This window comes from Pipra filicauda, unplaced genomic scaffold (genome assembly GCF_003945595.2).
Source record: "Pipra filicauda isolate LSUMZ 115617 unplaced genomic scaffold, ASM394559v2 scaffold129_size2064235_pilon, whole genome shotgun sequence".
Lineage (NCBI taxonomy): Eukaryota > Metazoa > Chordata > Aves > Passeriformes > Pipridae > Pipra > Pipra filicauda.
This window is the reverse complement of record NW_024103762.1, coordinates 168,102-194,477: the sequence shown is the minus strand read 5'-3', so window position 1 is coordinate 194,477 and position 26,376 is coordinate 168,102. Positions and strand designations below refer to the sequence as shown.

At 48.4% G+C, this 26,376-nt stretch overlaps 1 long non-coding RNA gene across 1 annotated transcript; it reads right to left on the bottom strand.

Moving 5' to 3' along the window:
• Nucleotides 1-12: 12 nt before the first annotated feature.
• LOC120325315 lies at nt 13-26,376 on the bottom strand. The gene is made up of 8 exons (XR_005567249.1): nt 26,078-26,376; nt 22,743-22,915; nt 15,266-15,300; nt 14,013-14,216; nt 13,504-13,587; nt 12,825-12,999; nt 9,062-9,133; nt 13-80 (listed from the first exon to the last, which is right to left on the bottom strand). It is a non-coding gene; the product is annotated as an uncharacterized LOC120325315 (long non-coding RNA).

Genomic DNA, 26,376 nt, shown 5'->3' with positions numbered 1-26,376 from the left:
ACGCAGCAAATGCCTGGAGTCTGGTTTACATCTGCCATGGGATCCTGTTACATTCAGAACAACCCCTGTCAACGCTGAATCTGTAACAATCAATAAAGAGAGAGAGTTTGTTTGTTCATGTTTTGTTGGTTTGGGTTTTTTTATGTTTTCTCATTCCTAATTGTGTTATTTTGCTACTCCAAGTTTTGCAAGTTTTGCGATATCCTCCCCCCTCCCTTTCTTGTTTTCTTTTAGGACAAGCTGTCATCTTTTCACATCTTTTCACCAGGCCATTGCAAATGTAAAACTGTAAATTGCAGAATTGTGCAAATAGCACTAATAGCATTTGCATAAAAATTGGTTGCAAAGAGCAATTAGCACTTCATTAATAATCAATGAAGGGCCAATTTACACATTGCCCAAAAGCAAATTGTAAATTCAATTTTGTCTATAATTGAGCATTTGGTGCTGGGCAACTATACAATGGTGCCAGAAGAGCCCGGGTGCATCAGTTGTGGAGTCAAATGTGCCGTGAGCTTGGATTTTCAGTGATCCCAAACGTGTCTCTTTCAGAGGCCAAGCCAGCACCTCCTTCCCAGTGAAAGGGAACTCCAGGACATACATTTGTTTCCGAAACAACACACAAATGTCTGCATGCTACCAGCCTTGCCCAGACACAACCCTAGTGCCAAGAACATGGGACCAAGACATAGCAGAGTCTTGGTCCTGTACAAACACACCTTTCAGCAGTGCTAGTATCCAACAAACCGGGGCAGCTTAACCACAGCAACAACTTTCCCAGCCCCAAATTCTTTGCTGTCTCATCCTCCACTTAAAAGGCACAGCCAGCTCTGTTTCATGAGCACAGGCTGACTCTAAACCACTTGACATCTGAAATTTTCTTATCACATTTAGCGTGGATCTCATGAATCTGGTGAAAAGCTAGACGATCATTTAGCTGGGGTTGGTCGTTTTATCTATTTTCCATAATAATTTGAATATTATTACAATGGCACCTTTCATCTGGGGATATACATGCACTTTACATATGTTACATTAATTTCACCGATGAGCTGGGGAAGCACTCTTTATCCCTATTGTGCACATGAGGAAATGGAAGCACAGAGATGATATACTGCTTGCCCAGTATCACATAGGAAGTTTCTGACAGAGCCAGGAATAGAAATCCCATCTCCCATGTCTTATGCAGAAGAATATCTTTATGTCCCTGCCCAGTAACTGAGCCCTTAATCCAGACTAAGACACCCACACAGGACCCACTTTGCTGAGAGCAGCACAGACCCAGCAATGGCAGTGCCTTGCTCTGGGAGGAGACTTGACTGACACGAAATTTCCCCCACAGTGAAGGCTGGAAGTGCCCTTTGCAAGGAGCAGCTTTGGGGACTCAAAGGGAGGGAAGCTGGCTCTGAGACTGGTCTCCATCTGAAGTGGATGTTATTAGTTGGTGTAAGCAGATGCTTGACATGGGATGCTCAAGACTTCTCAGTTTTCACCCAGCGACGTCCCTGCTCCCTTTTTCCTGCCTGTTCAATCCACCTTTACCAAGAGATTGAATTTACAATGGACTTGAACACATTTAAATCCATTTATTGCAAAATTACTTTTCAATAATTACATCACTGTGCTGACTGTGTTGCATAATGAAATTAGCATGAGAGATATTAGAAAGAATATAAAATTATAAGACATATTGAAATACCTCTTTCCCCGTCTGCCTTAGCACAGCCCATAGCTTAACTGGAAAACGAGCACTGCTCCTGGATGGGATTTTAATGCATCAAGTGTAATTTTATAATGTGTTTTATATAAATTAATTATAATGGTTATTGCTGCTTTACATTATTAGATTGAAATTTGCCTCCACTTCAGTGCATTAAAAGAAAGCTGCACCCATTTTGCTCTGCAGTGCCCTAAAAGTTCTCATGTCAGGGGGCCATCCTCCCCACATCAACTTGTCTGAAGTTAAAAGCTTTGGGCTCATGTTGGCCTGGCACTACCCACCGTGGGTCCCAAACCCACAACTAGACCCTCGGGGGTAGGTGCTGGGGGTCCTCACAGAGATCTTTGACAGGGATGGGACATTGCAACCCCTCCAAAACCTGCTTTTCTTCTTCATCTCTGAGCAACAGTAGGAATGCTCAGACTGGTTTTAGCAATCCCACCCCAACTGTGTATCTGAAAAGAATTGGGGGTGATAAAATCCATTGCAAAATCCATGCTATGACACAGGTGAAATGTTTAACTTGGAGCAAGTACAGCCCATTAGCTGACTGTGGGCTGTTGGGTGCTGCTGGGTGCTTGTGGGAGCAACTGTAAAAGAGCTGGGGCCATCCTCATGCAAAGCTCTCCTCTGAAAAAGGAGTTAGGACACTGTGCAGTGATTCTTTTGTTGTACCTCCACTTTCACATGCACAGTTGTTGTTTTTATCTTCTAGTTTCTGGGCTATTACATGACAAGCCAGGAGAGGAAAGGAGGTGGTGAGCTATCGGGTAGTTAACTAACCACTTGCTACGCCGGACAAACCACAGTCGTGCAAAGCAAAATGAAGACACACTGATATGCTTTTACTGCCGCTTAATCCTCAATAGAAGTCTACTAATATTCAATTTGTGACATTATTTGCACATTGAATTAATCCAGAAACTAAAGGGCTAATGAGTTATGGAAAGTAGCACATGGTTTAATTGCAACAACAAGGGCCTGCCGGCCTCCCTCCGGTCAGGAATGCCTGGGTAAAAATAAAATCCTGCATGCACTGATACACACCAGACGGGCAGGGAACAGCAAACTTAACAATGCAAACTATCTGACAGACTATTCTTTTAAATGCCCCAAGTTTTCCGTTTTTTCAGGCATGTTTTCTAATGAAACACCACAACATTCATTGAGCATAACACAAAAAAAGTCAGGATGACCAGAGGGAAAAAAAATTGCTTCCAGAATTGCTTCCATGAAAATAAACACATAATCCTTTAGGTTGGAAAAGATCATTGAATCCAACTGTTAACCCAGCAATGCCAACTCCACAACTAAACCATGTCCCTAAGTGCCACATCCTGGACAATTTCCTTATAGAAAGGCATCAGGTCTCCAAGGGAGGTGTTGAAAACAAGAAAAGCCACTTGAAAAAGTTAAAGAATGAAAAGGACAGTAGATACTTTCAGCATATGAGGCCACCAGCCCTTGGCAAGTGCTGCTGCTTCATTCAGCGTGCTCAACCCTCAGCACAGCACTTACCCTGCAGCAGGGCCCCACCCTTGGTCCATTCCCATACGAGTAAGAATTAGGACTTAAAACTCTAGCTACAAAAAATAAACAGTACAAAACTTTCCCCCTCCTCAAGCCCTCTTCTCAACCTGCTTTGCAGGAAAGGTCTCTCCACTGTTTCACACCTTTCTGGAGCACCTGAATGTCCCGGAGCGGTCCCAGCTTCCAGCCAGCAACACAGCACAGTCACATTCTGTGCACACACCTGTTTTGGGGCCAAATGATCTGAAGGGAGGGGCTGCAATCAGTAATGAAGCTGATGGAAAAAAAGAGGAGGAAAAAGAGCAGGCTCCCTGCCTGGCTGGTTGCCATTTCAGAAGATTTAAAGCTCTTCCTGAAGCCTTTTACTGTGAAAAAAAGCCAGGAAGAGCATCTTCTACATGGTCTTGTAGATCGTGTCTCCTCCTCAAATTCCTCTGTGGCAGAAACATTTCTGTTACGTTGATGGTGTGGAAAGCTGGCCCTCTCTAAGATCTTCTCCAAATCTGATCTAGGCAGGAAAAACAAACACATAAAATGGCATATCCAGCAAACCCAGCCCAAATGCCTCCTTTTCCCTGCCTGAGCTCTGCTAATGGTCAACCCAAGCCAGCAGCTCCCGCATTTCCTTTCCCACTGCTGCTTCCCCCAGCTCCTGAAACAAAAGCAAGATGGAGCTGCCAGTGAAGAGGGTTAAAGCCCCTGATCTCAGATACAGCCAGGCCAGGAGCTCAGGAGTTTGCACCATTTAATAGAAAAAGTGAATAAATCTAAAGAGCACTTAATTTATTGATGAAGTAAGAAAGACTGTTTAATGTGGAAAACATAAGCAAGATCAATAGCAGAGAGCACAAATAACTAAGGCTATTGACACATAAGTATTTTAAGCCTAATTGCAGGCATATGCACTTTCTAAGGGTATCTCACCTTCTAATAGCACCCTTGAGATTATGGGGTTAATTGATGCAGCTGTTTACTCCTGGTTCACGTGGTCCAGATTGGGATTCCCTGGAGGATGCTATTAAACTAAAGTGTTTAATGAAGTGCTAAAGAGTAGAGTTTCTAATATTCTTCCCTTGAATGAAATTGAATAGGAATTTAAGCAAACTTCTCCTCCCCAGGTGGAAACTGCAGCTCAGAATTGGAGTAAATCACTCTGTGCCCCTCACAGGAAGCCCTGTGATGCAGGGGAGAAAGACTTGTTTGTCTTCATTTGTTAGACTGACACTGGGGATACTTCTGGGGTGGTTTTTTTTTCCCAAATCACAGGTAGAAGAAGAAACCTACAAACAGGCTCCATTTTAGCACTGCTAAACAAGGAAACTGAGGAAGCCAATTCAATTCACTCCTGTGCTTTTCAGTGTGATACTGGCCTTCTCTCTTTTAGGGTGGGCTGAAAGGAGGATTTGATCTCCATTTGAGAAAAAGAACAGAAGACAGCACCAGTGGTGGTACCAGCCCAGGTGTTTCAGCTTGATGGCAGTGGGGTAAACAAGACTGCCAGAAAAGAGACTCTTAAAACCAGTCTCCTCCATTTATAGTTTGGCCCCAGCCTGGTTTGATATCTTTGAAAACCAGGTAGATTCCTACACACAATATGTGTTTCCAAGGCTGACAACCCTGGTGAGAATGCAGAGCCTCCCCACGCCCATCCCACCGTGCACAACAGAGAGCTCAGCTACCTTTACCCTGCAGTGAGAAGCTCTGGGCCCTGTTCCATCTCTGTCCACCACCACTGGCTTCTCCCAAGTGAGGTTTGAGCAAAGCAAAGAAAGTAATGAAGGAGATTTCATCTCTGCAACCCCTCACCATCACCTAGATCCTACCTGGGGGCACCCTGGAGCCTCCTCTCACAGGGTCCATCCCTCCTGCCTGTGATACCCCCCCGGCCTCTCACTCTCAGCAAAGCTTTTAATTGCTGTGAGGCAAAAATTGCTTTCTCCATTTGGCTTTTCCAGCCTGAGAGGGCACACAGACAATGAATCTGATGAGGACAGGGATGTCCCTGGAGCAAGGGGCACAGGGCTGGTCTGCCTGGGTTCAGTGAACAGGGCAGCACATTGATCTCAGAGCCCTCAAGGTCCACCCATGGAATCAGCTGCCATGCACAGACCCTTCAAAATCATTCTCTCCCTCCACAACAGCCTTTGTACTGGAACTTGAGATTTTCTTCTCCTATAAAATCAGTTAGTTTGAAGCCATTTTACAAAAGTCTTTCTGCAGGATAGCTATTCCCGGTGAAAATGCTCCTTCTACTGCCTCCATCCACATTGCATCTCCCTGGAGAGGGGCACAGGAATGGTGGGAAGGAAACATTATGTTTGTAGATATGTTATGTACTTATGTTACTAACTCCACTGACAATGCTTCCAGAAACAAGCATGCTGACTGGAGCATTCAGTATGTGGTTGGAACTGTGCTGAGTTAACTGGATTGGTGGTTTCAATGTGTTTGCCCACAGACTCCAGAGGGAACCATCAGGAGTTGTGGAAGGTAACTGAGAGAAGCTGGTTTGCTGTCAGTCAGCACAAATTGTAAGTGTATGGAGGGGTCTGCACATGCACCATGAAAACCTGTGTGTTCTGTGACTTCAAAAAGGCTAAAACCATGGGTGAAGTGGGTTTTGGGCTGTTTCTACTGTTTCTATCCCACCTGTCAGAGGGAATGTGGAACAGAAAGAGGTGGTGTTTTCTGCAATTTGCAGAAAACTTGTGTCTTGCCTGGGGAAGGCCTTCTTTGCCTCCTTGCTACCAACCCCCCTTTTCTGGGTTTGCTCACATTTGCCCCTCTGCAGATGATTTCCCAGGCTTCAGTGGTGTCCCAGGCTCCCAGTTCAGTGTCACCTGTGAATGTCAAAAAGGGTGTTTTTACCTTCAGATGGGCTGCCCTGGGTGCCCCAGAGCCACCTCTGCTCTGGGGCTTCTTCCCACTGACAAGACCAGCAGCTCCTGGTAAAGTCTTGCTGTGACTTTCTCCCAGTCCCATGAGCCACAACCGCCCCTCCAAACCCATAGTGCATTTCCCTTTTGCTACAACCACAGTGAAGGCAGGCTTAAGCTAAGCTGTTTCATTTCACAAATGCAGCTGGGCCACCATAAAGCCAGACAGTGAGGCTCTGCTGATATGTGCAAACTCATTTAACCACTGTAATTTAATTGCTTGCAATTGTCCATCCATGCCCTGAACCCTGTACTCTCTGCAGCACAGGGCACAGAGGGTCTCCCATCCCTGCAGCCTGCTCCCCATCCCTGGCAGAGCAGGACCCGTGGTGGCAGGAGGGGCAATGCACAATCCTCAGCCCAGTCGGGCCATCAAAGCCCCCAGCACTGGGAGAACAAAATCATTTGCAGTGTGGAAAAAAAAAAATGAAAAAAGCCAAAAGGCCACAATGGAAAACCAGGGAGAGAGGAAAATTAACTAAGAAATATGCAGCCTTGATGTCGATTCACTAAAGAATATTTATTGTCCTCTCACGCGTCTTGCTTGCTCTCCTAACAAATATCATATTTTTGAAGGAACTGGTCTCCCTTTACCACTGCTGTCTCTCTCGTGCCCTTTCTCTGTCTCACCAGCTCTGTCTCTGCCTCTCTGATACCAACTCTGACAAACCATGCGATTCTGATGGAAAATTCATTAGTCGTCCCTTTTTTTTTTTCTTCCCCATTTTCCCAGTCAGCTTCGCGCCTGATCTGTCAGCCTCTTCCATCCTGATTATCTGGAGACGCCAATTTCAAAGAGACATCTTAATAGTGATGTCAACGAATTAATTAGATGTGTTAATGAGCTAAAAGCAACCCAAATTAAATTAATGCAGTAATAAGCACAGACAGCAAAATTAGCTCCAATTTCTGTAAATGATTCTGAACTGTACACAACATCTCATCCTGCTAGAACATTACCATCCCCCAAAGCTAATCAAGAACTCCAGTGCAATTAACTGCTTAATTACAAAACACACACACAGCTCATAGATCCAGCAGCAGGAGGGGTGCGCTGGGCTGCAGAGCGAGCGGGGAAATTCTCTGCAACAAACCCTGCGCATTGGCCCTGCCAGAGAGGCTGTGCCCCCACCTAAAGCAACCCCCAGGCTCCCAAAATGGGGTGATCCAGAGCAAGGGCAGGCACAGGGGAAGGAGGAGGGTGGCCAGGTGTGCTCCCCAGGAGCACCCTACGTGCTGGATGCCACCATGGGAGCCCCAGCGTGGCCAGGGATGTTTGCCAGGCCATGGCCAGCGCAGTCCCGCTGGTGACAGAGATGTGCCCATTGCCCCACGTTGGTTATTGTGTTTATCAGACTGGGGGCTGCATGGAAAAGCCTAATTGTCCAGCTTTGCTCACCTCCCCCGGGATGAGCGGGAATCCACTAATAGCTTTGCAGAGCTGCTCAGGTATCTGATTAGCTCTAATTGCAGCTGGGAAGACAGAGGGAAGGAGCGGGATAGTGCTGTGGACAGAGGGAAGGGGTAGAGGATGGTGAAAATGGGGAGAAAGAAAGGGCTGGGGAGGATGGGTGGAAATCCCTGGGAGACAGTGGGGGCATGCATGCAGGAAAGAAAATGAAGAGACCAACAGAGAAATTATGGATGCAAACAACAAAAAAAAGGGGAAAACCAGGCAAACAAAGAACTGAAGGCAGAAACAAAGGGAAGGAAGGCGAGACAAAGAGTGCAGCATGCTGCCAGGCCCTGTGGAGCAGCCGGGGCAGGAGGCTTGGTGGATACAAGAGTGGGTCTTGGACAGGCCCCATCCCAGCCCTGCAGATCTGGGATGTGCTGGTGATGGTGGAAAACACAGCTGCCTCATCATGGGATGACACTACCAATTTGGAGGCTGTGGAGTCATTAGGCCGCCCAGTAAATGAGGAATATTTGCAATGAAGATGAGGGCAGAGATGCACTGTGACAAATAGCATCTCTGTGTTTCTCCTTTTTTTTTTTTTTCCCACCTTTTATTGCAATTAGTTCAGTCTGTTAATAAGCAAAGGATATTTTTAGTTAATTTCAGTTCCACTTAATTGATTCAAAAGTGAAACCCAGCAACTGAGTTAATTGATCCATGCGTCTTATGCTGTAGCGGCGAGGTACTCTCCGGGCAGCTGCCATCACTGGGGCTTGGAACAGCATGGGAAGGATGGAGGGCAGGGGGACAGCAGAGCTCCTGCCCCGAGGATGGGGTGCCAACACCACCCCAGCAGCTGTGCTGCTTGCCCTGTGGTGCAGAAGAAGCTGCAGGGCGATGGCCTTTGCACGCCTGGCGTGGGACGCGTGGCAGCCCCCCGTGCAAGCCGGCACGTGCACACTGCAGCAGGAATGCTTGTGCCAGAGGGCTCAGTGAACAGGATGCCCTGGCTTGCTCCATCCAGTGGGATGTCCAGCCTGGCACGCTGTCTCTGATGGACACAGCAGGAGATGGTGTTTCAGGAAAGGGTGCTACCCCAGCTGCTTTCCACATCCCTCGGGCTGCCCGGCTCGCTGAGCTGCCTTGGCAGAGATGCTGGAAAGCGCGTCCCTGACCAGGGATTTTAGCTGCTACTTATCAAGCTGGTTCCATGAGTTTGTCTAATCCCCTTTTCCTCCCGTGGCAGCAAGTTCCCAAAGTTCACTACCTGCCGTGTCCAGAAGAGCTTTCTTTTTTCTTTCTCAAACCTAATCTCTTACTGTTTTCAATTGAGTGCCCCTTGTTCTTGTATTACAGGATTTGGTGAATGACCATTCTGCATTCAGATTATCCACTGCCTTCAAGATTTCCTAACCATAAGCCAAATCTCCCCTCAGCCTTTTCCACCTCTGCCTGGCAGGCAGCACCATTCCTTACCCGTGTTGTGGGTTTGCATCTTGTCGTGAGGGACCGGTCCATCTTTTCCACTGGAAGACTGGATCTCCATACCTGTTGATTGAACACAAGGGTCTCCCATCCCTATGCTGCTGGTGTTCAGGGTGCTCACAGCCATGAGTAGCCAACGCTTAGCAGCATTTTGCACAGACTGAGAGGCCATGGGCTGCCCAGCCATGCAGTTCCTGTGGGCATGAGCACACACCTGGGTCATACATAACTTTATCAGCTGGGTTAGAGTCCTGTGGCAATCAAGTTGATAGCTCTACAAGTTGTTTTCTGTAACAATAACTCCCCTAATGCCTTTCTGAAATACCTGTTGATATAGGTCTCCTGAGTTTCCTACAGACCATTAATGTTCCTCTTGCCTATTCCTCCTGATAGCTCCTCAAGTCAAATCACAACCATCTAATAATTTCCAGGGAAAAAACAAAACTCCTGGGTCAGATAAACCAGAACTGTCAAACACTTGAACAGCACAAGTCATAAATTGCATCTTGCAGTAATAGGCACAGTACAAACAGAAGAACACCCAGGCTAAAAAAACAGGTTTGAAAGAAGATGCAGATTGTGACAGTGATAAACAAAGAAGCTCTTGGCTTTCTCTGCACTGTCTTGGGGACCAAGGAGCAAGGCTACAGGATCAGATCATATTCATCAGGCAGTTCAACATCTCTCAAAGTACGTGATGGCCATCCCATATACAGAGGCTCTAAAACAACTCACTTTAAGCAGACAAAATGTTTCTGGCAGCTCCATGGCTTCAGAAAGGGATCAAAAGGCTAAACAACCCATCTTGAAGGCTACAGCAGAGGTTTCCTAAACATGAATTGCTTAAGGCACAGAGAAACATGCTCAGTACATGGTACAACATGCTACAAGCAGACAGCAAGTGTGTGCTTGAAGCAGCCCTGCTCCTGAGCTGGGCACCAGCCCCCTCCAGCTCACACCATGCCTGCTCAGTGGCCCAAAGTGACCATAAACTGAGTCACCAGAAAACAGAGACACCTCTCTGCTCTTCTCATGTCTCTGCCTCCACATCCTCCTCCCTTCCAAAGCAACAGTGGGACGCACCATCCATGCCATGCTCGGGCACAACTGTCCATTCAGATCCCAATTAAAAAGTTGTTTTTCCTGTTGATGGGGAGAGCTAAAGTTGGGATAAAAATGGTACATCATTGAGCATGCTCTGACTATTTTGTACCTGGCCACTTCTTTATTACTCTCATGTAGGAGAGTAATTGTCATTTTTAAGACAAATAATGCATTTTCACGGGGACATTAAGGATGCTGTTTCAGTCTCTGAGGGCTATATGCCATGGCAATGAGAACTAGTGATAGACAGACAGACAAATTGCTTGGTCTCTGCACCTGCAGTGTAACTAAGGACCTACCTAATGAAAGAGCCTAATAAAAATAAGATTTTTCAGAAAGTGCATGCTTAAACAATCTTCTGGAACAGGGCCTAATAGCAAGCGCTCTGTGCCAGGAATATGTAGCTCATTGTGATGCAGTTTCCCTTCTTCCCAATTTTTTAAATAGGATATTACAATGCACTATCCACAAGGAGAAATCAATAGATGCAAAGCTGGGCAAGGAGCTGAGCTTCCTCGATGTGATTGGCTCTGAGAGCCCCCAGTGTCTCTCAGGAACAAGGTGCAGGTCCCAGAGTCTTGGCCAGAATTTGAATAAGGGCAATCCTTCCCTTGTCAGAAGCAACAGGGACAGTTTGCTTTTAGTGCTTGTTGGGAAAAGTTGAAGGGAGAAGGTGCTCTTTAATAATGCTGCAAATTACCCATGCTTTAAAATGCTAGTCCTTGATTTGTCAGCCTATTTTTGAATAATTTACAGTGTATTTGGCAGGTTGCTGTGATATATAATGTAATATGCAGGTGGAACACTTTTGAAGCAGAAGTTAATACTTTCTAGGAGAAAAAGGAAATAATTGTGTCAAAACAAGCCTTAACCACTGAGGTTTACCTGTTTCTTAATACACAGGAGTTTACAAACATGACTTCCATTAAAGCAAATGAGACACACGCATATGAGTCTGTGTGCCTTGAGAAGAAAATATTCTTTGCAAGTGCCTTTCTTGGTGTTGGATGATCAATCCCCCATCTGCTTTTATTTATTCATGATTTCTCAGACTACTACAACAATATTGACATTAAATACAGCTTTGGCTTATTAATTTTTTTCATTCATATGTATTTTAAGTCAATTTTATTGACTTCCCCTTGGCTTGCTCTTTTAGCTGTTTGCTTGTTTTCCTGGCCTGCTACTTTGTGCCTACCCGTACATCCCCATGTTTTCTTTCCATCTCCTTGCTTCTGTTCCAGGTAGCCACCAGAGAGTAATTTCCTGTTCCAGGCGCTGTGGATGAGCTGAATTAGGATCTGTTGACCAGACTGAACATTTTTCCAGCCCAGGCTGCAGATTTGGGGCAGTTCTGCTGGTCCCAGGGTCACCAAGGCTGCATCAAGGTGCTCCCAGACACTGTAGCTATTCCAAGGTGATGGGGACAGGCCATCCACATCCCAAGCAAACCATCAATTTTCCCCATGCTGGGTATAGGCAGATATGTCACTTGTTCTCAGTAGCATTTGTGAAACTCAGGACAGACAATTCTTAACTATATTTGTCCCCCTCCCTATCTGATTGCTCCCAAGATCCAAGGCCTGGCTAGGGCTGCACATTTGGCAACTCACCTCTGACTCCAACCTGTCCCTGCTCTCTTAGCTCATCTCTACATCCCCTTTCTTTATCCCTTCACTGCCTCATTGTAATTTCGAGCAACACAGACCACATCAAACAACTGAGTCACAAAAAGCTCCCAGCTAAGGACCAAGTCTCTGCTCAGACCTGAGCCATTAATTTCAAGGAAGGTTTTGCCTATAGACATTTTCAAGTTTTGAATCTTGCTCTTAAGATGAAAGAGGACAAGTCTCATCCTACCCCACCTCAGCTATTCACAACCCTATACTTTCCCAAAGCTCTGTGTCCATTTTAGGGCATATTGTCACTGTTTTCTGTTTTCCCTGCCTCTCCAGTAATCTTCCTTTTACCTCTGTTTCTGCAGCCTTATCTTCCCACGTCCCTCACGAGTCTGTACTTATTCCTCTTTGTGCTCCACTCTCTGATCACTGCTTCCCCCTCTTGTCATATTCTTCACTTGTGGAGTAACAACCTGTCACATTCATAACCTCTTTGCACCAAAAATGTTCTTTGATCTGTGTAAACTACATTTGATGCTGAAATCCTTGATATTAATATCTTTTGTCTGTGTGTCAATGTTCTCTAGAATCTAATTAAGCAATGTTTTGAGAGCATTGTATATGTTTGAACAATTTGGCAGAGCAGACAATATGAGCTATTGACCTGCAAGGATAAATTGTGCTTGCAGATTCTAGGAATTCACACACGCATGCTTCTTTATGATATTTCTTCTGAAATATGTGCATTCAGAACGAGGCCTTGCTTTGTAATAATCTCTGCAAGGCTTAATCAAGTATCTGCTCGTACTCTTTACTGTAACTGCAGAGGCAGTTACAGCAGGGCACAACAGAAGCAGGTTTAAGCAACCAGCACACACAATAATAAAATAAAACAAAGAGCAAGTTCTACCCATACACTAATAACAGAGATTATTCAATCAATAGCCTCTCCTTATGAATGAACAGGCTAAATTGCCTTTGAATGATGTAAAGATTGACAAGGCAGAGGTCAGCCTAATATAACTACTTACCCTAATTTGGCTTCAGTGATTTGAAAGGTGGCACTGGATGGCAGTGGGGTCAAGCATGCGGGGGGTGGGTGGGGGCAGCGGCGATGCCGAGCACGTCCTGGGAGGGTGTGCAGTGGCTCCGCAGGGATGCTCAGGATCCTGGCGGCAAACGCTGCAAACCTCTGCTGGATTGGACCTTGAGAGGTGTTTCAGAAGTGGGAGGGAGGGAAAAAGAGAACGGCAAATTGTAGGAGCGAGAGGCAGAGAGACGGCACGGCGGCATGTGGAGCTGTGGTGGGCACTCACTGCTGCCCCTGCTCGCTAGGAAAGGTCTTGTGGCTTAAGGCAAGAAAATTGGGTCGTGTTTCTGAGCTTATCCCATCTTGACACCTGTTCAGATGTATCTGCTGGGTAAGAGCAACTCCCGATTCTGGGTTTGGGGCCCAGCTTTCCCCATCCCCATCCCAGGTACTGTTCAATGGGGGATACAATATCAATACAGGGAACATATCTCAGGGCTTAGAGCTCAATAGGGAGCTGGAAACAAGAGAGACCAGCATATCAATGATGATGGTGATACCTAGCAGGTAGGACTGGGAACACTGGAGAATGGCTCCACAGGACCCCACAATATTGGCCTGAAAACAAGTTAGAGATTCAGCTTGGGAAACAGGCAGAGTGAGTGGTGGGTATAACTCACCCTAAATCACAGTGCTGCTACGAGGCACAAACCGATGGCTGGAGCCAGGAACGTGTCTCTGCTCCTGGAGCAGCAGGCACAGACCTGCGGGAAGTGAAATAGAGGGCACTCTTGCACAGGGGAAGCTTTCTAAAAAGAAAGTAAACCCTGGTAGGGTTTTACTGCCAGGAACCAACCCCAGCCTCACCCCATCCCTCAGCTCTGCTCTGCTGGTGCCGAACAGCAGGAGCCCCTGGGACTAAAGTCAAGCTGCAGATGAAGGCCATCAGCTGACCCAGCTGCACTCCTGGGGAGCCCTGTGCCTCCTGCCAAAATCATCAGCTCCCCACAACTGATTTCCTCAGCTGGGCACTGGCACGTCACCGAGGGGTCTGGTCTGCCTGCACCTGCCACAGAGGGTGCAGGGAGAAAAATGTTCTTGATGGGAATCTGAACCTTTATAACACTGACCTGTTTTGCATCCTTCTTCCTGTTAACAGATGATGTCCCAAGGCTGTGTGCAAACTTACCTGCTTTGCACGGTGCTTTGGGCCAAGGGTGGACGAAGTGCCAAGGATCCTTCCCCATGGTGAGACTTTGCTTGTGCCTCTGCATGAGGAGAAACTTCCCTGAAGTGCAAGGCTTTCCCCAGCATTCAGGCATCCCGTCTCTGGCCTCCAGCAAGGCTGGGCTCCTCCAGAAACAGCACAGTGCCATCTGTTGGCTTCCTCACCCTGCAAAGGAGCAGAATCCTGGAAAGTTCTGAGAAACGGGAGAAAACCAGGGAAAAAATGTCATGTGCACCCCGGCTTTCCCCAGACTGCTGCCTGCCCTGCTTGCTAACTTCTGCAGGCAGAAATGATGGGTCTGGCAGTGGAAACACTTTGCTTTTCCATCTGATACCTGGCATTGTGTGTGAGCAGGGCTGTGCTGCTGCTCTCCTTGTGGCTCTGCTCCTCCAGCCTTAACAGTGATGGTGACAGCTCAGTCCCTCTGGTATACTGGATAATTAACTACCACCACCACCATGGGCCGTGTCTCCTCCACCACACCTTCCTGGAGTCTTTTTCCAGGAGGAAAAGGGGAATTTATCAGAGATGTACAGATGTGGCATGACCCTGCTGGAACAGCTGATGTCCAGAAAGCCTGGACAAACGGACAGAACAGGCAACATGTGTGTGGGGCTCAGGTACCTACACAGTAAACCCTACACATCTGACTTTGGCACAGCAAACCAAGCAGAATTGGACATTTCCTGGAAAGGCTTCTGTCCAACATGTTCCTGGGTGTAGGAATGAGTGTCCTCATCCTGTACCTGGGCTGCCTTGCTGTGTTTCAACTGGAAGCACTTACACTGAGGTGGTGGGTAGATTTATGGCCATGAATTGCTGGCACATCAGCTTCAGTGCTCAGGGATGATTCAGGTTGAATGAGTCTGAACAAATGCAGATTATATTACCACTGTACAGGATTAAGGAACATGTCTCTGCTCTGAACATTTTTCATTGCATTAAAGGAATAAAGGAAAAAACACCAAAAGAAAGCTAAAATTCCTAATGAGTGAGCAGAGGGAAAAGGACTTTTCGCTTTTTTTTTTAACCACTTTTCTTACTAGATAAGAATATTTTGTAAGCAAATCCAGAGATGGTGGTCCACAGTGAGACACTGAGGGCTGTTGCCTGGGGCCAGGCAGGAAGCCCAATATCCATTCCTGATCTTGCCCTACCTCCTCTCCTGCCTTGAATTTTCCACCTGCAAATGCAGAAGATAACACTTGCCATACCTCTCAGCCTCGTGGGAGAAACCCAGGCCTTCATCCTGTAAATGGAATTTGAAGATGTAAGGTGTTAATAATAAATGCTAAATATTATTATTCTTGTTACAAAGCAAGAAGCGGAAAGATACAGGGATAGAGTTCAGCTAAAGAAGCTCTCTCGTTACTGATAAAATAGTGTCTTTAGTGACGTATGGAGAAAAAGTTACACCATTTCCACACAAGAGTGCAATTATCACCTGGAGTAGTTTCGCTCTCTAAATTAAGTCTTGTGTCCAGACCAACCATGTTTAGTTTGCAGGTGGCCTAAGCAGCAGAGAGGACAATAGAGGGTGATGTTGAAGTGTCTCCATCCACATCTGTTCGCCCCAGGAGCTGAGCTGGGGGTTCTCCCCATGTCCTCAGTGCCTGGTGTGTTTGCAGGAGCAGCTCTTTGCTGCTCTCTACCCAGAAATGGCATTTTTCCACTCTGGAAAGTGAGATTGAGGAGATCCCTGTGAAGTGTCACCACATTATTTAATAAGCCAGGCTGGTGAGCTTGGCAGCACGGAGTGAAGGATGGGCATCCCACAGATCTCAGCCCTGGCACTGCTGTGGTGAGGATGGGTCCTGCGTTTCACATCCAGGCAGATGTCCCCGTGCTCGAGACGACAGTGTTGGGGCTTCACTGGCCACAGGCCAGTCACCAGGGAGCCAGCTTGGGGGAAATCAAAGGCTTCTAACATTTTCTACATTAAAACTAAGTGAAGGGAACGTTTGAGTCGCTATTTCCAAGCTGAGATGCTGTGCTTGTTTCTGCACTCTCCCAGGGAATGAGCTCTAGCCACTAGGGCATGGCAAGGGCTATTTCTTTCTGGACTTTTCTTAATAATTTTTTGAGCCTAAGTAGACACAAATTTTAAAGAAAATAATTCCCTGATCTCCTTCATCATTTAACCCTCAAACGTTTTTGAAATACACAAAGGGCATCCAGTGGTCCAAGCTGCATTTTGGGAGTAGGATGCTGCACACCAGGGTGAGCCTGAGTGAGGCCAAATCTGTGCCTCAGTTTCCCTTCCTGTGAGGTGCAGCTAACACCTTCTGACCCATGTGCAAAACGCTTTCTAAACCACGCATGAAAGGCCTTACACAAGTAGTTATTAATATTAATAATAATAATTGTTGTTGTTACTAAGCCAACTATAAAAAATAATTTTTCAGAGAAACAAAGTGCCCTGTCTCCCGGTGATAGATTACACGATGCTAGAAATTACTCACAGTATGAAGCTGGTTTCCAGTCTGGTTCTTTTCAATAAATTATAGACTGAGCCCTGAGTGCATACAGTTTACCAAAGTAAATTCAAAATAGGCAGAAAGTATATTCTCCCATCAATTTTGCTCACGATCGTTTGGGTTTTGCTCCTGAGAAGAAGTTAAACATTCTCCAGCAGTTTCCTGGAACCTTTTGCTGGGTTTGGTGGGGACGTGGCAGGGCAGCTGGCCCTGGGCTCTGCACAGGGAAACAAGGATCCTGGTGGAAATGGAGGTCTGCGTGAAAGGGAACATGACCACACACCACCGCCCCTGGGAGCTGCTCAGCCCTCGCCCGGTGCTCCCCGCGACCTCACCGGCGCGGCTGCCTCTCCCCCATGCACCACCATCTCTTCATTCTTTTTTTTTTTTTTTCCCATTTTTGAGTTTCGCCGGCCCTTATTTATCCGCTAAATTCCTTCCAGATGGGGCTGCCTCTTCTCCTGCCTCCTCCGCGCCGGTGCCACGCGCGGAGCCTGCCCATCGGCAGGTGTAGGGCAGAGCGCAGCATATGCCGCGGGTTTGGCAGCGCCGGCTGCGGCGGCAGCTTCTGCGCGTCTCTCCGGGCCGCGCTCAGCTGGGACCTGGCGCCGCTCGCAAACACCATCTGGCCTTGGCAGGCCCGAGCCCGAGGAGCCTTTCCCCGAGCCGCCAGCCCGGGCGGACGCGCGGTGCCAGCCGCGCTCGGCACGGCCAAGGTGCCACCGCGCCGCTGGGGACAGCGCTCGGAGAAGGGACTGCGGGATAAGGGGGGGGTTTCCCGCCAGGAGCCTGACCCCATGCGAAGAGGAGCCCTTGGCAACCCTCAGCTGCATTAAAGCAGCTCAGGCATCATCTCCATAGCCCCCAAGCCCCTCCAGCATCAGGCGATGGGGAGGTGGCACCATGAGGCTCCTCGGCATGGCTGGGAGCCCTCCCTGGGGCTCCAACACATCCTGGCGAGGCAGCAGCCTCTGCTTCCAGCACCTGAACCTGCTCAGTGCAGGCAGGAGAAAAGCCACGAATGGGAATTATTTACGGCAAAATGAATCTCTCTGCCTGGTGAGACCTTCCTGGAAAGCTGCCCTGTGCCTCTGACTGGCACGGCGCACCTGGGAGAGGTGGAGATGTGTGCAGCACCCCATCACCTCTTCTCACAGTAAGTACCGGTGCTAAAACCATTTCTGGATGTCTGGAGTAAGGTCAAAGTGAATAAAAAAAATAAAAATAAATAAAAAAGGGCACCTGAAGCCTGCATGGCAGCCTGACAAACTCCCTCACTCAGTCTATGGCTACAACAAACCTGGGCAGAATATGTCCCACTCTGGACTTCAGGATGAACATGAACCCATTTGGTTTGCTCTTTATGATGCTCACACATTTTGCCTAAACCTTGATTGCAGATCCCCATCTCCCGCAGACCCCCATCTCCCACCCCCACCCCCCCCCCAGGAAAGCCCTGCTCCTGCCATTGCTCCCAAAACCCTTCCCACTGAGGAAGATATTGCCAGGAAAAGGCTGGCATGACCTCACCTGCGCAATGCCAAACGCTGGGACCAGCTTTTGGCCTGGAAATCCCTGAGCTGTGACAAGAAGTGCTTCTGCTCTTGCTGAGCTGTCCGGAGCTCCCACTCTTTGCCAAAATGTGGTTACATCTTATGAACATGTTTGCAAAGGAAAGGGGCATGGGAAGCCTGCAGGCAAAAGTGCTTCACTCCCTTCCATGTGCGGTGAGGGGCCATTCCCACATGCTGGGACAGCCTCTGCAAAGCCTGACCATCATGGGGGGGGGAGACAAAACTTTCTGTGCTTGCAAATATCCTGTCTTCCTATGGCAAAAAGGGTTTTCCTCCATCACCTCAGCTATAGCATCACCAGGAGCAGCAGCAGTTGAGTCAGCAGGGCAATGTGTATTTTGGCTCCCAGTGGGACTGTTTCCAACTTACCCACGTGAATGGCCTCGCTTCACCAGGACCTCTCTGGCTTGGCAGCTGCCAGTCTGCTTGTCCAGGGTGGGCATCCTGCACTGCAAGACTTTATCTCATGTGCCCTGTGTTACATCTTCTGGGCTGCAGTGCTCGCCACGGGAGTCTGAAGCTCAATTCAACTGTAGCAAAGCAGTCACTGAACTCTGGTGCTCTGGAGAGCAGGCAACAGGTGCTGGCCATAAAGGCAATCCTCACCTACCTCTGCCCTGGCACTTCTCCCAACTCACAAAAAAACTCCCATTTCTTCCTAGGCAGGTCCACCAGAAACCAGCTCACCCATAAAAGCAACTTGCACCCACAGAGAGAGACAGTGTTACATCAGCACCTGCAAGTGACTTTTTTTGTGTGTGTTCAAAGCCAGGTAACACAGCTAAGTCACTCAGACCTCAGGACTCTCGGTCCTGGGCTAAGCCATGCACCATTTGTGCAGCTGCACAAGAAACAAGCACACAAAGTCCTGGCTACAAGGGAGAGAGCATCTCACAGGGTCCATTTGCTGCTATTTGCCAGCAAATTCCGATTGCAGTTGTACTGACACAAACCCACTGCAAGACAAGTGTCAGCGACACTACACCAAACCTCACCAGTGCATCTGCCGGGATCTGTCAGTGTAACAAACCCAAAGCTGATCTCTCTTTCCCTTATTCTTGAAGAGGAAATCGTTTGTTTTCTTCCATGCCAGATCCTGCTCTCCAAACTCAAACAAAAATCAAATTTTGCCAGACCCTTGTGTGCCAGAGGTTGGGAACCCACAACAGCAAGGCACTGCCTGTCCTGCAGACTACTTTGTGTAGTGCAGATATGTCTCTATGTATTTATATAATCTATCTATCTATATATGTACTACATAAGGGGTTATTTTGCATGTAGTGCAGCTTAAAGACAGGCTGACCTCAAACTTACTTGAAGCCCTTTAGCTCGCAGGCCTCTGTAACAGCGTGGCCACCTCTCTGGGGTCCATCTAGCCTGGGAGGATGCTGACAAAGGAGAAAGAAGAATGACAGATGCTCCCTGTGCACGGAGGCAAATAAAGATGGGATGAGGGGAGAATGGGAGCCTAAAGGGAAAGAAAATGAGTGTGCATGCACACACACGTGCATACAACGACAGGCAAGACAAAGGAAAGAGGGGACAAGCAAAAGGAGGGGAGCTGGAGTGCTTGGCAAAGGCTGTTTGCAGCAGCATCTCATGCTGCTTCGTGAGATCCATCCGGGACATATCTGCATCAATGAACCAGAGTCCTGACACCAGTTCCCTTTGATAAATATTTATCGTGCCTGGCTCTCTATCACTTCAGTTTCCACCAGATTAACCTCGATTCTTCCAACAAAAAATGCCCTGGTGTTCTGCCTGACACACACACGCCACACTGACCTTCCTTCTCTGGATTCCCCAAGGCCCTTGCTCCCGTTCAGCTAAGGGGAGAATTTGCTCTCATCAATCAGGACCGGATTTCTCCCATGCCATGTAAATAATTTAGAGGCACAAGCATCCATGGCACTGCTTATGTGCAGCCCAAACCCAGTGCCAGGAATCTTGGGAAAAGGGCCCAATAATATTGTACCAGTCCAAAGTAATTAAAGTGCATCATTACATATAAATTTGTAATTAAACACTTTAACGTAATCATCCCGCACAGCACGATTCCTGATGAATTAATTAAAAGAACTCCAGAAATTAATGTTTTACTTGTCACCATTGTTGTGGTAGCTGTAGCCGTCTCCCTGACTATTCCTGCAGCATGTTGTGAAGTAATTATATAATTACTGGGGAACGGGAAGGCCCAAAGTCCCAACAGAGGAGAAGCCTGAAACAAAGTGGAAACAGCAACCACAAAAGGCAGAAGCAGCGCCAGTCTCCCCACATTCAGCCCCAGCAGTGGGGAGGTTGTGAGAGGAGGGGAAGGATGAGGTTTCCACCAGCTCCACAACACAGATGTGTTCTCCCAGGTGGGAACGCCTTGCTTGCACCCATGTGTGTGCATGTGTAGGGGTGGCTCCTGTGCTCTCCTGCTGCCCCAGTTTCCCCCACCTTCCACACCCTCCTCCTAAAGTTCAGGGTTGGTGTCTGAAAGGGGGGGTCCTTCCAGCCCCATTCTCCATTCAACCCTCCTTCCACCCAGACCTCCTAAATTCCCTCCTTTGTGTCCTACATTACACTGAGGTTCAGTTTCCTTTCTCCACCCCCTATCTCAGACACAACTGAACAATCTGGTCCCCTCAGGGCCAGCCACATCCTTCCCATCTCAATGGCTCCGCTGAAGTGCCACCAGCAGCATGTCCCCCACTCCTGACAGGACTGAGCCTCAGGACATGCCTCCTGCAGTGGTGAAGGGGTTAAGGCTGGACTCAGATTGAATCCTTGGATGCAGCGGGTGTTTGTGCCAGTCCATCCCTCTGTGTGTGTGTGTGCATGAATATATTTACACACAGCATGAGGCTCACCGGCCGAAAAACTCCCCCGGGGCTGTGCGGAGTGAGGCACACGGGGTATTCCTGCAACACCAGAGCCTGGGCTCTACCTGCTGTTACAAGGAAAATACATAGATAGGTGACTGTAGGAGCCCAAAAGTGCCCCTGTCCCGTACTGGAGCTGGGTGTCCATCAACATTGGTGCAAGGAAGGGCTGCCCAGCCAGTCACTGAACCTGGACGAGCCCCAGCAAGACCCAGCCAAGGTGATGGGTGGCACAGAGCCACGTTCAGCATCCCTCAGCAGGGTGCCCTTGTTTTAACAGGATTTCCAGCACTGTCCAGACACGTGGCTTCACATCCCTCTTTGCTGCTGGGGCTGCCGACAGCTCCAGCCACGGGGACTGTTGGATGGGGTCCACAGAAGAGGGAACCCTGAAGTAAACTTCCCTCTTCTGCCACCACAAAAGCTGGGTGGGCAGCAGCAGGGGTGTCAGGGTGACCGTGGGGGGTGCTGGTCCATGTGCTCTGTAACAGCAGTGACTTTCCTTAAAAAAGCTTAATTTATGGCTGCAGCACTTGATTCACACAAAGAGCTCCCAGTAAGGCAAAGGCTGTCCTGTAGTGCATTTTCCATGAATGATATTCCCAATACTAGTTCCTACTGCTCCTTGTGCTCCAGGAATATCCCTTATTATTCTGGGTACCATCCCTGGTCTCACCTGGATGCACCAATGCTGCCACATGGTGACAAGTCTCTGCTTCCAGCCTGTGCCTTGGCATCATGACAATCAGTGGCTTTGGGTTTTTCCTTCTTGTTATTTTCTGCACAGCCAAAAACTATGAAATACAGCTTGGTTCTACAGTGGCAAGGCCAGGGGATCAGATAGAGTGGGGAAGGCTTGGAAGAGACAACAGTACCTTCTGGATGGGGACCCAGCAACTGCCCTGTCCAGGCTAAGGGACTCATGTAGCATGACTCTGTTTCCCCCATATAGAGATTATGCTTAACTGGGGCTGTATTAGTTAACATTTGTACAGCTCTTTGAAAAAGTGAAGTGTTTCAGGCTTTAAATCCTGCCAGTGGGAACAGATCAACAAGATTTCTAACCCTTCTGAAAAATTAAAGCTTTTGCCAATTAAGCTGGCAAACGCATGGATGTGAATCTAAAAACCTCTTGAGCTCGAGACCAAGACTGAAGACTCCTGAGAACAGCCTCTCCTGGCTGCTCCTTGCTCTTCTCCTACTCACCCATGTCAGAAAAGTATCAAGTAACCAAGCTCTAAGCCCTTTCAGCAGACACATACTTGAAACATAACCAGGCTACGCACAGAACTGCAGCGGAGCCACCACTCCGGACATTTAAATGGACACTACGGATGTGCAGATAATGTCTTTTCCTAGATTGCCTGGTCTGGTATTGCAAAAATGTCATAGTAAAGCATAATTTACTTTAATTTTGCAATTAGCCCTGTAATTTGAGTTGCAGGTTTGATGCCACAAGCTATGGATGATCTCCATACATACATCTGTACCAGCATTACCTGTGCCTGGGGGATGTCCTCTGCTTTGGGAGTTAACTCTGGGAAGTTATGCTCTCCTGGATGACTCTGGGATTTAAGTATAAAATTTTACACAACATAAAGCAATCTGCACACCTCATCTGTACATCCTCTTTGGGCAGATTTGCACCTTTGCAGGCTGAGCTGATGAGCAGCAGCAGCACCAAGACAAAGACCTGGGCAATAACTATGGCTCGGTAAAGGGAAGAGCACTGCCTGTCATCACACACACACTTGGAGAGGGACATGGACTTACCTGGAGTCTTGCAAGCCAAAGGAAAACCATGTGGAACCGTGGCAAGGCAGTCCAACACCACAGTGAGGGATGGTGAAGCAAATCACTCAATAGCTGAATGCCTTCCAGCATAACTTCCAGTCTGGGATGTCACCACCGGCAGTGGTTCAGCCACACAGCCCTTGGTAGTTCACCTGCAAAAAACAAACACCCTGTACCTGCTGTACCTGCCTGATGTGTCTCCGTGAGCACAGATGAATATAACAGGCACATGTGTCACAATGGACATATGCCCAAGAAGGGGCACCCGAAACAAAGTCATGGGGCACTTGGGCAGCAGTTTCTGCTGAAGGCATTTATCCCAGAGGCTCAGACATCAGTGTTCACCCAGCACTGTGCCAGAGAGACACACCAAAATGCCCGTCAGAGCCCAGTGGAGGGTGGCACTGTGTCCACAGGAGTTTAGAGACACCAGCTCAAACCTCTGCTCTCAGACCACCCCACGCAACCTGAAATAAGTCACTTGGTGTTCCCGTGGGGGTGGGAATAACCCCGACATCACCCCCACAGTGCAGCTGAGTCAGGGCCAGGGTGCAGCCTGGAGGGACTGACCCATTCCCCCACACCCACTAACCCTGGGAAATGTCCGGCTCACCGAGTCAGGGGCCCCTTCTTTACCCTTTCCCAGTTCCCAGTGGAACAATTTACCTTTCGGAGCAAGTCCAAGATATTAATTAAGATAAATCTACCTCAATTTTGAGATTCTCTTATCATGTAATTTATCAAAATTATGTTAATTATTTCTGTAGGGCAGCAAAATTATTACCTCTTCCGTGTCTGATTTGTATTAATATTCATAATTTAATAATTCAGCATCCAAGCCATCTGGTTTGGGGAGCCACGCTCCTTCCCCTCCCTCTGCCAGAGCCAAAATGCTCCTGCCTCCCTGCTCCTGCACCCATCCGGGCAGCCCCCACCAGCTCCCAACCAAAACCATGCCACCAGCTCCTGTCGGCATCGCTGTCGGTGTTCCCTGTGGTCCCGTCGAGGCTGCCGTGGCAGGATCCCGATCCCCCGGGGAGGGGGAGCATCCCTTCCCCTGTGCCAGGCTGAGCCTCTGTCACCGGCACTGTCTCAGCCCGGCAGGTGAGCACAGCTGAATTGACATTTTCCACACTTTGTGATTTTTACACTGTAATTTGACATAATTAATGCCTACATTACTGCTGATAATTTAGCTAGTTAATTAAACTCGGAGGAGATAATTAAGGAGAGGCTACTGCTTGGACTGCTAATTGTTTTTGTCATTATTTTAGGGGCCCGACAGCTGCCGGCTGAGTCATCCTCCCCATCAGCTGATGGCCGCACGTGACGGCGGTGCCGTGGGCTCCGTGTGCCCGGTGGAGCGGCCGAGAGCTGCCGAGAGCTGCCGGCGGCTCGACCCGCCGCGGCCTGGCCGGGAGCCAGAGTCCGCCGGCGCAGATGGCGAGCGGGGCTCCGCGAATGCACGGCCCCGGCGCTGCTCTGGCCGAGGGTGAGAGCCCCCCAGATTGGGGCTGGAAGAGGTGTGGAGAGATGGCAAGAGGCGTTTTCCGAAGAAGAACTGGGTGGTGGACAGGAGAGCAGCAGCCGGGGTGCTGGGGAGGACAGAGAGCGAGGATGCTCGGGGCATCGGTCCGTGAAATGCTCCAGGTGGTGTCACCTCGTGCAGCAAAAGGGATCTCAGCATGCTTTGGGGCTCACGTAGAAGCAGAAACACCGGCCACCCAGAGAGCTGGAGAGCAGAGTCGAGTCCTGCAATTCCCGATGCAGCAGTGCCAAGTGCTTGCCCTGGCACAGGGGAAAGCCCATCTGCCTGCAATCCCCAGGGCAGGAGAGTAAGGAGGGCAGCAGGGGGTCCCTCATCCCCATGAGAGTGACTTCCCCCTTAATCCCACAGCATTCAACCCATCCCTGGCTGCCCTGTGCTGTGCTGCCACAGCACATGCCTTCTCCTTCTCAGGTGCTCTGGCTTTATCTTTAGCTATGGATACATCCAAACACTTACTGAGGGCAAAAGCAGATGAGTGACAAACCCAGCTGATCCCTGAAGAGAAAAGCTCATCATAGGAGCCAAGTCCCTGCTCCCCACTGTGTTTCTCATCTCCTGGAACCCTCTGCCATCGTTGTCAGCACTGTCCCATACCAACCACCCTAAACCACCTAAATAAGACTCCAACCAAAGCCCCAGCTCCTCTAAGCAACTGACACTGCCACCAAGTTCAAAATTACTCAGTTGGTGCCTCTGTCTCTTCTGTCTCAGGCTACTTGTTCCTCCATCCTATTCAATAACAACCTAGAATCATGTGGGAGCAGAGGAGCCCTCACCCTGTGGCCAGTCAGAAGCTACAGGAGTGCAGCATGTCCCAACCATTCCCCCTTCCTCTCTGCACCCCGGTGGGAGGAAGGCAGCTTGAGGCACAACTATCAGCTTATTCCTGCTCTATGACAGCTAGAGAAGCTTTGTCTGGCCTTCCTGATGTGCAAAGCACCTCCAGCCTCTCCCAGCCCACTGAGCAGCACCATCCCATGGCCTCTGATGGACATCATCCGTCCCCATCCTGGGAACATCCCTCCCCACCACGGGCAGCACTGCCAGGCTGTTTGCTGCCGGAGATTTCTTTCCACCCTCTGCCTCCTGGCTAGCTCAGTGCTCCAAGCTGGAGGCCGGCTTGACATCTCAATCCAGAGATTAGGATGGAGACTGGTCACTACCCAGTTCTGGCGAACACCCTTCAAATAATTTGATTAATCATCTTAGCCCCACTCGGCGCAGTTGGCATCCTCCAGAATCAAAGCTTTTCCTGAAATGCTGTGTCAAAAACACATAAAGCTGCTGTAAAGGTTCAACCAAGCATGGACCAAAGCAGAATCCAGTACTCCAGAGGCTGTGCACTGGGTTGGCTAAATACTCCCTCTAAATATCTCAACAGCTCACAGTCAGAGACATATGAGATGTCTAACAAATTGCACAGGGACTGCTTTCCTTCTCTCACTGTTAGGAAGAGATTTTTTTTTCCCCTCTTGCATTTCTATTTATCACAACACAAAAAAAGAAACGTGCCAAAAGGATTTTATATTTTCACTTGGAACAACAACATTTGGACAGCCCCAAGGATAGCAATTGCAGCAATCATGAAAAAGTAATACTTTGCGCTTCTGTAGTCCCTTTCATCCAAGCATCTCACAGCACTTCGCAAACGTTGGCCCTGATCCCGTGGAGGCCCATACACATGGATCATCCAATACAGGAATTCATTTCACTGGGTTCAGCAAATCAGGACTGTGGGGCTCTGTGGGGCTCTGGAGTTGCTCACCTCCACGCTCGCCGAGTCAGCTGCTCCATCAGCACTCACACTGCATCCTGAGGTATTTGTTGATATTTAAGTCTGAGCTCCTGGAGTCAAGGGATTGTGTTTCCATTTTTCAAACCTCTCTAGTTTGTCATCTTGGTGCAATCCCTACAACAGGAATCCTAAAATCCCAGAAAGCAAAAGAAAAATAAGACAAACCAAACATACTCCCTTTCCAGCGTGGTGCTGTTTTGCAGGCTCATCTCTCTTTGGAGTCGTGCTTCAGGATTTCTGTATTTATTTTCACCAGAAGACAGCAATTC